Consider the following 15496-nt stretch of genomic DNA (forward strand, 5'->3'; position numbering starts at 1 on the left):
TAATTTTCCTTTTAATTCTAATTCTTTTCTAATTCTATTCTCATATCTAATTCCTTTAACTCTGTTCAATCGCCTAATTAATCTTTTCCCTTGGTTATTTACAACCATTGTATTGGAACTCTGTTCAACAGTCTAATTACCCGATTTTGTTTTGTGTTCTCCGAAGATTTTCTATAGGTTGTTTCTAAATCTCTCTCTCTCACCATATATTTCCTTTTTTCTTTCCTTTTATTTGGAAATCTCTTTATTTCTTTCTTTTCTTTTTTCTCTTCCCTTCTTCTGATTGTTTGATCTGTTTTCACAGTCTTTCCCTCTTTGTTTCTTTTCTTTTTTCTCTTCCCTTCTTCTGATTGTTTGATCTGTTTTCACAGTCTTTCCCTCTTTGTTTGTATTCTTTTTTCTCTTCCCTTCTTCTGATTGTTTGATCTGTTTTCACAGTCTTTCCCTCTTTGTTTGTATTTTTTTTTCTCTTCCCTTCTTCTGATTGTTTGATCTGTTTTCACAGTCTTTCCCTCTTTGTTTGTATTTCTTTTTCTCTTCCCTTCTTCTGATTGTTTGATCTGTTTTCACAGTCTTTCCCTCTTTGTTTGTATTTCTTAGGTCCTGTTTGATCTGTTTTCACAGTCTTTCCCTCTTTGTTTGTATTTCTTAGGTCCCTTATTCTGATTGTTTGATCTTTTTTGTCCCTTATTCTGATTGTTTGATCTTTTTTTTTCTCTTCCATTCTTCTGATTTTTTGATCTGTTTTCACAGTCTTTCCCTCTTTGTTTGTATTTTTTGGTCCCTTATTCTGATTGTTTGATCTGTTTTCACAGTCTTTCCCTCTTTCTTTTATTTCTTTTCTCCTACCAAATTTTAATTGGCTCTTAAGTTAAGATATCATCGTTTCTAACTCAGATCTAAGTAATTGCAGCATATTAATATCTTTCCATATAAGAAAAGGGAAAAGTTAAATCTGACTACTAACCTTTTCAAATGACATCTCTCTTCAATGATCTGCCTAACCATCTCTCCATTTCCTTCTTTTTTTTTTCTCCCAGAAAATCTACCTGCCTTTCTTCTCTCCAGAAAATTGTCTTTCTTCTTAGAAGATCTATCTGCCTTTCTTCTTCCAAGAAAATCTTTTCTTTATTTTTCTCTTTTGGTTGTGGAATTATTCATGACTGATGAGGAGACATTTTAGGACATGGTGGAGAGATTAAAAGAGAGGTGATCAGTTAATCTTTTTTTTTTTTCTTTCTTATTTTATTATTTTTATTTTACTACTATTATTATTATTATTATTATTATTAACCTAACGGGGCGTTACACGTAGTCCATCCGTTGTTAGGAAGGCAGGCATGTTGTCCACTGACGTCACATAGGTCATCTGTCGTCACAATCCTTTTAAGAAAGATGCGCCCAAAGATACTTATATAAGGATTATTATATCATTATGGCTATGCCATTTTTATAGATAAAAGAGAGTAATGTATCACGAGCACATATAGAGAGAGGAAAGATACTTATATAAAGATTATTATATCATTATGGCTATGCCATTTTTATAGATAAAAGAGAGTAATGTCCCACAAGCACATATAGGGAGAGGACTTATTATAAGTAAAGAAAGCAATCTAGTAGTTATACTGCTACTTATGGAGAGAGAATTTGATGAATTCCACAAAAGATAAGAGCTTATAGGATGGCGGTAGCGTCCGATGCATATGACGGAACTTATTCACAATTGCAATATCTGACCAATGAATATTATTGTCATTTATAGCTTCTATCACAATAATATAAAATTTGGGGTCAAATCCTATATGGGACTGAAAAGACCATTCATCACACGCTTGTAAATTTAAATTATATCTACCACCTCTGAAATTTTCCACGGCAAACCTTCCAACAGCTTGTACTTCTTCATCATTGACATCCTTAATTGGAACTAGATTTTAAGGCAAATCTTCTCCACGACTCACTTTGGAACACTTTTATAGATAGTTTCAACAAACTTAATTTGCTCGTGAATACTTTGGAGTTCAATATTTATAGTTGGAGAACGCTATTCAAATTGATATGGTCGAATCTTACAACAAAGTCTAATTGAGCCTCCCTCTATTAGGAGATAGCTTCGAATCAAATTCTTTAGTCTGGACAATGGTTGCATTATTTTAGTCAAACAACCAAGACTAGTGTATTACCAATAGTATAAACATTTTGTACGTGTATTTTCTTACATATTAACAATTGTATACAAATAATAATTAAATTTATGAGTAGAAGTTTGGATGGAGTTTTATTAAATGGGTAATCTTAAATTATATCTAAAAATATATAATATTTTTTTTTCTTTTTATATACATTTAGGAGAACAAAACAAAGATTCAACAAGATGTCATTCATGTTTAATTTTTATTCTTTCTTATTTCTCAAAGATTAAAAAAAAAAATTTATTCTCTCTCAAATAGGGTTAGTTATTTGATTATTTTCTCTTGAGTGAATTTTAAGTGAAACACATTCTCTACCCAAGTAATTGCAAGATGCAAGCTTCACACTAAGAGAAATCAAAGTCCAAAGTATCAACGTCATTAAGTGTCAATTTTTATTCTCCATCTCAACATAAATTAAACTTATTTTCGTGAAGATATCTATTTATCAAAGCAAAATATCTCAAAGTCATAAAAAAAAAAGAAAAAAAAAAAGATATAGATACTACAAATAAATATGATACCAAATAGACATGGTAATATGTCATTCTTAAAAAACTAGGACACCGATATGACAATGATACATTAATTAAAAAGAATACTAAATTAATATTAACTTAATCAACAAAAATTTACTAAGGTCGCGATTAAGAACCTACTAGTAGGCTACTTACTAAGTTTACTCACTCCATGTTTATCATTTTTTTTCAAGTAACTAAGAGTTGTTGGCCGTGGATGAGTGGACTTTGGAGTGTGAGCCATGGACTAAGCTCTATTTTTAATCTACGATTTTTTGTTCTTCTTTTGAGTCTGTTTCTTATTTTGTGTTTGTAACGAGCATGTATATGTAACACCCCAAAAATGAAGGAAATTATCTCCCATAAGAATAAGCCACTCATGAAAGACCCAAAGGATAGAAAGGAAAAAAATTTAAAGGATTAAGCAAGCACAAAGGACTTAGTCAAGGATTAGAAAAGGAGTTAAAGGCCTTTTGAAAAGGATTAGAAAGGAAAAAGTAAATCAAAAGGGCAAAAAAGTCATTTTATCAATTATCAAGAATCTTTCCAGATTTGTAATTCCTTATCTAGAAGGAATCTCAAGATTCAAAAAAAGGGAAAAATGATAAAAAAAAAAATTAAAAAAAAAGCCATGAGAAATTTTAGAAAAATTATGGATTTTTTTTAGAATAATAATAATAAAATATTCGAAAAGTGGCAAATTACCAAAATACCACTAGAAGAATGGATAATTACAAAAATGCCACTCTAATTAGAATAAGAGCATCTACCGTGACCATCCGAGCAAAATCTTTCGAACTCAAATCTCAACCGTCGGATCTCCTCCAAAATTTGATATGATCTAGAACGAACACGCACGGATTATCACATCCAACAACTAGTATTCAAAGTCAAGGTCGGTAAGTCTGTGATCTGAGTTGATATCTCCAAAAAATTATCCAGAAAGTTCGATCTCTAAATAACGAAGATGCTGGAGCTCTCAATGTCGGTTTAAGCTCCTCCTATAAAGTCGGAATTAGGAGCAACAATATGGAATAAGAATCGAGAAAGGTTGATCCCCCAATTGAAGGCAATAAGCGTTTAGATTATGGGTGTCCTACTCTCAGATTTCTTCCAAATTCGAGAGCAATCCTCTACCATTTCTCTTCAAACTTATTCCAATAGTTTCTCAACAAGATTACCCACAAGTTCTATGAAGGAATAGAGTGTTGAAAGTGCCCAGAGACCATTCCCCCAATTCGATCCGCCATTGAAGAACTTCAAGAAAAACTTGAAAATCCAATTCGAGGATACATGATGACTCGTCGAGCAAGAATGATTCCAATCAGTTTCTGCACCTCCAAGGAATTCTTCCATAGAAGATCACGAAGAAAAATAACCTCGAGAGCATGCCAAATTGAAGGAAATAGGTTTCAAAATTAAATTGGGGATAAGAGTCAAAATTCCTATCTAGGGTCTCTTTTCCTTCAAATTAAGGATTCCTCTAGCTTCAGAGGAAGAAGTTGAGTAAACTTGATGAAGGAATCGAGAGCTGAAACGTCGTAGAAAATAAGCTACCCACGAGATCGAAAATTTGGCCCAAATGAAACAAGAAGAATTTGTGTTTTTGCTTCGAATGCTGTTTGTTTTAATATGTCTTGTGTTGTCGTTCCTTATTCTGTGTTTTTGCTTCGAATGCTGTTTGTTTTAATATGTCTTGTGTTGTCGTTCCTTATTCTGTGTTTTTGCGGGAGTTGAACCCAAGTCGTTGGATTTAAAGTCTAAAGTGCTAACCACTACACCATAGAACCCCTTGTAAAAATTTATTTTGGAATGGTTTTCCTATTTTATGCTAATTCTCAAGAAGAGAGTTCCTATCACAAGTCAAACTCAAGTTATTGGATTCAAAGTTCTAGAGCTGTTTTATCTAACTCGTTGTAATCTAGAGCACCTTTAGAGTTGTAGCAGAAGTAACCCTCCAGTGTTGATTGAAGCTCTTGAAGAACATGTAATTTTTTATATTTCTTATAGTTAATTTATATATTGTTATATATTACAAACAAATTGAAATAATACTTTACATCCCAGTCTTTCTTTCTTCCATGCAAAACTTAACATGAAAACTATATTATTTCAATATTCACTCGAGAAACAAGGGGTGAAAACTATATTATTTCAAACCCTCCATTATTGCTTCTACTTTGCGTGAAAATGCTTCCACTAAATCATGTTACTAACTACTTGGTTTGGTTCGGTTCAATTCTTGGGTCGACTAGATTGCATCGACCTAGCTCAATTAAACTCTTGAGAATATAAAAATCATAAGTTTCTTAAATTACGTTAACTTAAAAGTTTAACCCCTAATTTTTTTTTAGAATGTTTAGCTTTGTGTCTAGTTGATCTTTAAATGTTTAGAAGTATCTAATAAGACTTCTCAAATGCTCTACCATTGAGCTATGGACCCATTTTACATGATTTCAACCTTAGTGACCCCTTAGACATAGTGATATGAACCAAGAGACATCAATCATTCAATATGCTTCAATGAAGATGTGAAGAAAATATTGTTGAAATTATCAAAAGATATTTCAATTCATTCCACATTGAAAAATGATGAAGTTTCATATTGTAAATTTTGGGTGGATTACAATTTAGAGTAATTTAGAGTTATTGTATTTCATTAATGTATTTTAAGACTTTTAATTTACTTTAGTTACAATTACATAATGATTAATTATTGTCATTAAGTATGAATGTTACAACTTTTGGAATGCCTTTAGTAGTTTCATTTTGAGTCTATATAAAGCCATGTATGTTGTATTTGTAAGGAGACTCAGAAAAATATATTAAAAGGAGCATTTATGCTTTCTTTAACCAATGGCTAAGTTTCTTTGCAATTCTATGTAGTTTAGGTTGCATGTAGAATCATTCAAGCTCGACATGATCAATCTTGCTTATGAAGTGATTCGAATCTCAATCAAGTGTTCTTGCTTTCAGATATTTGATCAACAAGAATCATTCAAGCTAGACATGATCAATCTTGCTTGTGGAGTGATTCGAATCTCAAACAATGTTCTTGTTTTGAGATATTCAATCGACAAGATAATCCAAATCTTATTCCCCTTGTAGGTTATTCCTTATCTTATCACATAGTGTAAAAAGTGTCGGTCCAAAATAAAAGGGCCCAACCAAGTTCAAACGGGTGACTGGTAAAATTCTCTACCACAGAGCCATGGATCCATTTTGTAGGATTTTAACCTTAGTGACGCCTTAGACATAGTGTCGGTCCAAAAAGTGTAACAAATTTCTATCCAAGATATAAGGGCCCAACTAGGTTCGAATTGGTGACCTCTTAATCTGCAATCAAATGCTGTAACATTGAGCTATGGACCCATTTTATATGATCTTAACCTTAGTGACCCCTTCTACAGATTATCGGTCCAAAAGTGACCCTACCGAATCTTCTATTGACCAATTTTGTATAAGTTGGTGGATTACCTATCGGGAATTAAACACGGGTCATTAGATTCAAAGTCGAAAGTGCTAACCACTACACCATAGAACCACTTGTTAAACTTTATTTTGGCAGCGATTTTGATAAGCGCCAACAACGCTGGATTTTGCAAAGCTAGAGGTCGTAGTATCCTTGTTTTCAACTTCTTTTATAGGTAATTGAACTTTTGAGAACATGCAAATGATTGGTTGGATTAGTATTAGTTTGAGAAGACAGAGGAGAGAAGAGAGACTTTGTTAGAAACTCTCCCATAGGTAATCTCCCAAAGTGTTTTCAACTTCTTTTATAGGTAGAATTTTAATATCAAACCACAACAAAATTTACTTCTATCTAGCAAAATTATTTTTTTGATTGAAACAACATTATTCCCTTCTTTTTCTAAAACTAAATTTGACTCTCCAATAAATTTTAATAGTTTTGTTAATTAAATTTTCTTTAAAATTTTTGTACACAGAGTACAAGGGAAATAATATATATATATATTTTTTTTTTTTACAATTTTGTAATTTGTATGGTATTATTAAAGGTTTTTGAATGAAATATGATAATTGATTCTCTGTCCTCTTTGACAATTTTAGATACCTCCATATCCCATATTTGATGCTCTTTCATTATGAGATCTGCCCTTGGGTCAATAAGACTTAAGTAGAGAATTTATTTGACTAATGATTTGATTTTTTTGGGTTGTAGAGATATCACTTACAAATCAAGGCTTTGTATTATTATGAAGACACTCATCAAGACATTTGTAAATGTGCCTGATATCTTAAAGGATATAAGACACGTAATTGAGAAAACCTAAAATTTTTTTGAAGTTGGCTTTTCTAGGATATGTCATCACCAAAGTTTGAGACAAAGACCATTGGATGGGTTTTAATAAGGCTCAAATAAATTAAAATCCAAGAGAACGGATCTGAGTTTGATATTATTTGATTTTGGGTATGGACACAACTAGCTGATTTCTTTTGATTACATTAATGAATGTACGTAGATGTTTAAAGTGTTGATCTTAATGGTTTTAGAAAATATCAACACATCATCAATATAAACTATCGAAATTTTATCAACACATCATCAATATAAACTATCGAATTTTTTTGAAAGGATTGAAAATATCATTCATAATCTTCTGAAATTTGGATGGAGCGTCTTTTAGCCTAAATGGCATGACGTTCCTCTCATATTTTCTAAATTGGACATTAAATCCTATTTTATATTTGTCCTTTTAAAAAATTAGAATTTTTCGAAATCCCAATTTCATGTCGAATTTTATAAAAACATTTGACTCTAAATTCATTTTATCAAATCATTTTTTTTGGATTGGATATCTTATTTATGCTAAAACCTTATTCAAAGGTTTGTAGTTAATTACCTGTATCAGAATTTCTGGTTTCTTTACACCATGTTGTTAACCTAAAAATGGGTCATGCACCATAAACTCATAGGAAGATCGTTGATGAAATCGATGCAATCGGCGCTCCACTGGATGGGTTGCAAATCAAAGACCTAACATTTGATATTGACTCTTTTGAAGAAAGAGCCACACAATCGAACAATTCGAAACGTCGCGGTAGCCCTGAGAACTCTAACACACACAGGGAAGGACGTGTTGAAGAGTTAGACAATAAGCAAAAGATCATGCTAAAACTCTACAGCGATCTGACAAAAGACTTCAGGACATCTACACCAAAAATCCATTGTCGTCCAGCGGTCAGAAGACCTGGGTTTGATTCCCGGAATGGAATATTATTTTCTTATTTCATTTTATTTGACAGTTTCTATCTTGGACTAAAAAGACTTTTATGAACTTCGTACCTTTGTTAGAGTTATATTATATATATTTTGTTCAATTTCAAATGGTTAATGCTATAATCCAGTCGTTTTTGAGGTCTCTCTTGTTGAACGACATCATGGTTGAGATGAGCAGGTGATTCAAATGGTTAATGCGATAATCCAGTCATTTCGAGGTCTCTCTTATTGAACGACGTCATGGTTGAGATGAGCACTCCAGTGAGTTTGACAAGTCGGGCTGTAGAGAACCACACCTCAAGCCAAGTTCAGGTGGGCTTAACAAACTTAAAATCCAAGAACACAACCCCTTAAATGGAAACCGGGATGCTAAGGAATTAAAAAGCTTTATTTTTGACGTAGAACAATATTTGAAGGTTACTAGAACTTGCTCATAGGACCTAAGAGTTACGTTGGTCGCAATGCATCTCATGGACGATGAAAAACTATGGTGGCGCTCGAAGGTGAATGGTATAAAAAATGGGTCATGAACCATTAACTCATGGGAAGACTATTGAAGGAATCGATGCAATCGACGCTCCTTTGGATGGGTTGCCAATCAAAGACCTGATGTTTGATGTTGACCCTTTTGAAGAAAGAGCCACACGATCGAACAGCTCGAAATGTCGCGGTAATTCTGAGAACTCTATCACACACATGAAAGGACGTGTCAAAGAGTTAGACATTACCCAAAACATCATAGTAAAAGTCTTGAGCGATTAGACAAAAGACTTTAGGACAACTACACCAAAAATTCATTGTTGTCCAGCGGTTTGGATATTTGGCTTTCACCTAGGAGATTCTGGTTTGATTCTCTGAAATTGAATATTATTTTCTTATTTCTTTTTGTTTTATAGTTTCATCTTTTGTCACCAATTATATTTAAACTTTACCTCATTTTGAGAGGCACTTTAATGGTCAAGTTCAATAGTATCTTAGATTAAGGACTTTTATGAACATCGTACCTATGTTAGTGTTATGTTATAGATATTTGTTTCAATTTCAACAAGTGGGGTTGAAGTGATTCAAATGGTTAATGCGATAATCCGGCTATTTTTGAGGTCTCTCTTGTTGAACGCCATCATGGTTGAGATGAGCACCCGAGTGAGTTTGACAAGGAGACTCGAATTTAAACTTTACCTATGTTTGAGAGGCACTATAATGGTCAAGTTAAATGGTATTTTAGATTAAAAAGACTTTTATGAACTTTGTACCTTTGTTAGTGTTACTTTGTACCTTTGTTTGTGTTACTTTATCCCTTTGTTAGTGTTATGTTATAGACATTTGGTCAAGTTCAACAAGTGGATTTGAATCACAAATAGTTAATGTCACTTTATTTGATTCAAATTGTTAATGTTCTAATCCAGTTGAATAGTTATAGGTTATTTCCAAGGTCTCTTATTGAATGCCAACAGGGTTGAAATGATTGAGATGAGAACGTGAGTGAGTTTGACAAAATTGAAATAAAATCAAATAAAATCACTAAAAAAAATTTAAAAAAAAAAGAAAAAAATTAGCCTCATGACACTTCAACTCGAAGGGCGGTAAATCAAGGATTCCTTCGTCCAAGACCCATGATCCAATTCCCAACATGGAAATGATAAGCTATAGAATCATTCCAAGAACCTCAATGGATGGGTTACAAACTCAGATTACCAATCTCGACAACTGGACGTGTCATCAACGTTAGAAGAACGACCGCATTAGAGCATGTCATGGGGATAGAAGATCCCGTTGAAGGATGATAGACCAACCGTAATCTTCATCCCAACGAGCCAAGCTTTTGTAGAAGCAAGAACCCTTGTATTAAAGAAATTAACACCTTCTTATACAAAATTTGGATCAACTAAGAGATAAAGCTAGAATTAGATAATGAGATCCATGATTGAGAAACAAGATTTGGAACCTTTTTCTAAATTGAGTCACTTCACAATCGAACTTGATCAAGGCTTGATTGAATGACTCAGATGCAATCTTCCACAAGAATTGCATGAAACTTAGAAATGTCAAAGATATGCTCAAAGTTCTATAAGGGCGATCGTCTCAACTTGAGAGATCAATTTCATTGATCACAAATATGCTTTTACATAATAATTTGTGGGTATTTATAGTCTCCCAACAAAAGAAGTTAGTGTTCGTGATTTAATCTCAATCCCTTTAAATCTCCACAGAAGACGAAGTCAATTTGAGCATTACAAACTTTATGAAATTAAAATAATAAATAAAGTTTTCTAACCACTCATGAAATGATGCTTGCAACTTCATCCACTACTTCAACCGTGCAAATATTTACTTTTGAATCTCCAAATGGTCTTGACTCAAACTAATCAGCTTGTAACACATGAAATTATGGTTAAACCTAGCCTATCCAAATTTGTAGATGAAGTATGAATGCTTGTTGAATCTTCTTGGCCTTGGGTTGTGTAATAGGTCCAGTTGGAACACCGTGATTCTTATCATCATCCCACTCTTCAAAAGGATTCGTCCTCGAAAAAGAAAAATCATCACCTACATCAAAAGGACTCAACTCAGCAACATTGAAAGTAGAATGTATTGACGATTCTACGGGAACATCAATTTTATTGTTCCATGCACTAAAATGAGTCATTTTACTAAATATATTATAGAGCATTTATAGTCAAATAAAGAATTAGGAATCCACGCTATTTTAGATCTACAGACCCACTCCCACCTCAGCAATCCACGCAAACATTAAAATGAAAATTCATCCTCTTAACATTTAAATAAGATAGTAAGTTATACTACTTGAATCAGGTCTGGTAAAGTTCGAACGAACACGTGACCTTCAAATCTTCAATATTACGGTCTCCCAACTAGGCTATCCCCAATAACATTGAAAATGAAAATTCTAATTTGGATCAAACACGTGACCTTTAGATTTTCAGTGTGACGCTCTCAAAACTGAGTTATCTTCGCTAATATTTGAAAAAAAAAATCATAAGTAAAGGTATTTCTGCTAATTCATTATATTTTAAAAAGAAATAATCACTAGTTTTAGATTGAATAAAGTTATGCAACTTAATGAACTTATGCAACCAAGTGCGGTATTTCCGCTAATTCATTATTCATTGAAATTTTATAAATAAATCATAGATAATTTTTTATTGAATAGTCAGCTTATACAAATGGAAACAGGTGCGGTGAACATGGAGATTAAACACGTGACCTTCAAATATTTAGTTTGACACTCTCCCAACTGAACTTTGGAAGCGAATATCTTAGGCTACAATCCACGAGAAGGTATCAAATCAAATCCCTAGCCCTTCCTTGTAATACCCATCTTTAAGTTTCACGAAGAAATCAAAGAGAGAAACACCATAAATGTGGCTATACAGGCCAAGTTTCAGATGGTGGCGATGTGAAAAATGCGCATCTTCTTCCTGTTCAGAGGAAGAAAACGATGATATGGCCAGTTCAACTAAACTGTCCAAGTCAACTCAAAATTTGACCTTTTCTCGGGTTTTCTCAATTTTAACTCTATTCCACACCGATTCTCATAGAAAATCTTTTGGTTTCAGAAACTAGACACAATAAGGAGTACGTGGGAGGAAATTTGAAGTAATTCAGATACTGGAAGCTCAAGAATGGACGTCCCAAACGTCGACGACGAGGCAAGTAGCCACCTTGGACTTTTTGTAAAGAAATACTTGTAGAAATTGCTTGGATTTTCATATGAACCCTAAACAAAGTATGAATTAAGGACATTGAAAGAAAAACCCAAAGAACCGTGAGTTAAAGCCCTGAACCGATAAAATAGCTCGAGATTTAAGTAACGTTAAAATAACACACTATATGAGCCCCGCTGCATATCAAATTTTAACATTGAGCATATTATATTATGTTGAGGTTAGATACGAAATTTGGTGGTCATTGGATAAGGATAAGTAGGTAAACAAAGAAACGGTGTAAAATGACCATAATGCCCTTAAGGTAATTTACCTTCGGTTCATGACCTAGATGACCTTCAAATGCTATGAAATTCATCAGTAGATCTTATTTTATGAAATGTTATATGAATCCTTATCCCAAGAGATTATACAATGTAATGAAGTTTGGGAGTTATTGGAAAACTTTAGTTAGCGAAACCAAGATATGGGAGAAAATTCTCATCACGATCCATATGACCTTTGTCATGAAGCACGATGTTTATAAGTTTTGTAGTCAATGTTGCCAATGTTTGCTGCACACAAAAAATGATAGGGATGTTAAATTTTTAAGTCACTTTTGGAAAGTATGGTGAATAAATTAGGTACCAAATTATTATTTTCAACCGCATGTCATCCTCAGAGTCATGAGCAAAATGAGGTAGTTAATAAAATATCACATTGCTTAGAGCTATTATTTATACAAATATTAAGTCATAAATTGGGTAAAAAATTATTGTTTTCAATTACATGTCATCTTCAGATTAATGAGCAAACTGAGGTGGTTAATAGAACATTAGAAGCATTGCTTAGGGCTATTATTTGTAAGAATATTAAGTCTTGGGATGAATGTTTGCCACTCATTGTTCTCTTTTTGAAGTTGCTTACGGATTTAATTCACGTACGCGTCTTGATTTGCTTTCTATTCATTCTAATATTTTTATGAGTAAAGCAGCCACAAGTAAGGCAAATGGGATCAAAACATTGCATAAAGAGGGGAAGGAGACAATTGAGAAACAAAATTTCAATGTTGCTTGAAGAATTAACAAAGGACGGAATGAAATCATTTTTCAAACCAGTAACTAGGTTTGGATACATTTTCGCAAGGAGTGATTCCAATCTCAAAGGAAGACAAAGTTACATTCAAGAGGGGATGACCCTTATCAAGTCCCTGAAAGAATTAATAACAATGCATGTAAAATGATCTTCCAGGAGAATTTTCAGCACATTCTACTTTCAATGTTGCTGACTTGAGTCCTTTTGATGTAGGTGATGATTTTTTGATTCGAGGACGAATCCTTTTGAAGAGGGGGAAGATGATAAGGATCACAGTGTTCCAAATGTTCCAACTGGACCTATTACACTATCCAAGGCCAAGAAGATTCAACAAGCATTCATTCTTCATCTACAAAATTGGATAGGCTCGGTTCAACTATTATTTCATGTGTTACAAGCTTATTAGATTGAGGAAGGACCATTTGGAGCTTCAGAAGTGAATATTTACACAGTTGAAGGAGCAAATGATGTTGCAAGCATCATTACATGAGTTGTTAGAAAACTTTATTTATTTTTAATTTCATAAAGTTTGTAATGGTAGAATTGTCAAATTGGCTTCATTTTGGAGATTTAAGGGGATCGAGATTAAATCCCAGCCACTAACTTTTTGTGGGAGACTATAAATACCCACAAATTATTATGTAAAAATTAGATTTGTGATGAATGAAATTGATCTCTCAAGTTGAGAAGTTTCCCTCCGGAATTCAAGCATCATCTATGCAAGTTTCATGTCATTCTTGTGGTAGAATTGCGTGTGAGCCATGCAGTCATGCTTTGACATTGTGTGGTTGAGTGAAATTCTCAACCTTTACTTATTTTTGGGATTTCTTTTCTCCGTATTCATTGTAATTTATCCTGATACAAACAAGTTTATTCTTGTAGGGAATGTATTAAGCACATGGATTTATTAATTACGGTGAACTTTTGTATAAAACGAAGTAAATACAAATGGAATAACACGAGATAGAAGTAAGCAGAGTAATAAAAAGAAATTACATAAACTTAAAGTTAATCCCATTTTACAATATAAATATTGTTCAATTGTAGCAAAGAAGTAGTTTTGAAAACTAGCCACTCCATATCAATCTATGTTTGAAAAACTAAAATAAAGAAAAAATAAATAAATAAAAATATTTTTAAAAAATTTAGTTGGTGTGAAACTTTTGCTTAAATTTCAAACGTTTTCTTTTTTTCTTTTTTTCTTTTTATAAAAGGATAAAACACATAATTTTGAAATAAAACAAAAAACAAAAAACAAAAATAAATAAAAATAGTTATCAAATGGGCCTAATTTTTAACATATCTATCCCAAAGGAATGCATGGGCTCTAGTGGCAATGTTGCTTCAACTGTGTGATAGACCATGTGAAGTTAACATGACAATAATAGTAGCTTCTAAAGCACAAAAATATGTGGATAAATTTCATATAGTGAGGTGCAGAAAACGTATACACACGGGCAACTAAAAATGATGATCCACTATAAGGGCATTTGGTCTAGTGGTATAATTTTTTTTTTTTACAAATTAGGTGGAATGAACAAACAAAAATAATGAGTTTAAAATTACCAAACAAAATATTAATTTTCATATGGAATGGAGACATAAGACCATCGGAAAAAAGAAAAAGACAAAAGAAAAATATTAAATACATTTTCAACTAATGCATTTGGTTGAGAGATATTATGGCTAATATAAGAAAAATATAGCATTAACTAATTTTCATGGACACATATGGATCCTTAGCATACTAAAATGACTGTTATTATTGGTATCAAACCAATAACAATTCATATCAGCTAAATCTTCCAATTAATAATTAGGCCAGAGAAAGAACTTGAATTTATTTTTATATCTATCGACATGTTTGCTACTTTTATCTAAAGCTTGATGGAGTTTTTCTTATTTGCATTGTAAAATTATGTATTTCTACTGATATCATTTTCATTTTTAGAATTGAAACAAAAACACGTGGATAAATTTCAAATATTGATGCGCCTAAAAGATATGGACCAACAACTAAAAATGATGGATCCACTGCAAGGTATTTGGTCTAGTGGTATGATTCTCGCTTCGGGTGCGAGAGGTCTCGAGTTTGATTCTCAAAATGCACCCGACAATTATATCAAATTGAAGCATGCATGCAACATAATAAGATTTGAAATAGGTTTTTTAAATCTGGAACCAAGAAGTAATTCAGATGGATATTTGGAAAGAAAAAAAAAAAGAAAGCTATATTTAATTATAATTTACAAGTGTCTTTATAACATGTTAATTGAAGAGAAAACAACCCGAATAAACAAACAAAGGAAATTTGTGTATGTTTGATTCTCTTCAAATCTTGGAAACTATGAGGATTCCTCTCCTTTCTTGACATAAAGACTTACTTTTTCGAGACTTGGACCATAAACAGTCATCTACTCTTACTCCTACTCCCTTCTCTAAGAATCAACATAGCATAATCATTCCATGAAGGCCGAGGTAGTCTTATAAAAGAAGATGAGGGTACAACATTCAAATCAATCTATGAGGACTTGAGAAAGTTTTGGAAAAGAAGATGAGGGTACCACTTTCTATTGCAGAATTTCTATGTGAAAAGAGAATGAACCATATTCTTTGGAGATAAGATAGAGCCTCGAGCCTAACTTCAAACGTATTACACAAATTGTTCTATGATATTTTTTCTAGGAACTCTTTGTTATGTTGTCCGCTGAAGGTGTCAGGAAAGGGACACAGATTCTCTATTGCACTGATCTCCCAATAGAAGTTTTACCAAGGTCATCTGTC

Source organism: Cucurbita moschata, unplaced genomic scaffold (genome assembly GCF_002738365.1).
Source record: "Cucurbita moschata cultivar Rifu unplaced genomic scaffold, Cmos_1.0 Cmo_Scf00161, whole genome shotgun sequence".
Lineage (NCBI taxonomy): Eukaryota > Viridiplantae > Streptophyta > Magnoliopsida > Cucurbitales > Cucurbitaceae > Cucurbita > Cucurbita moschata.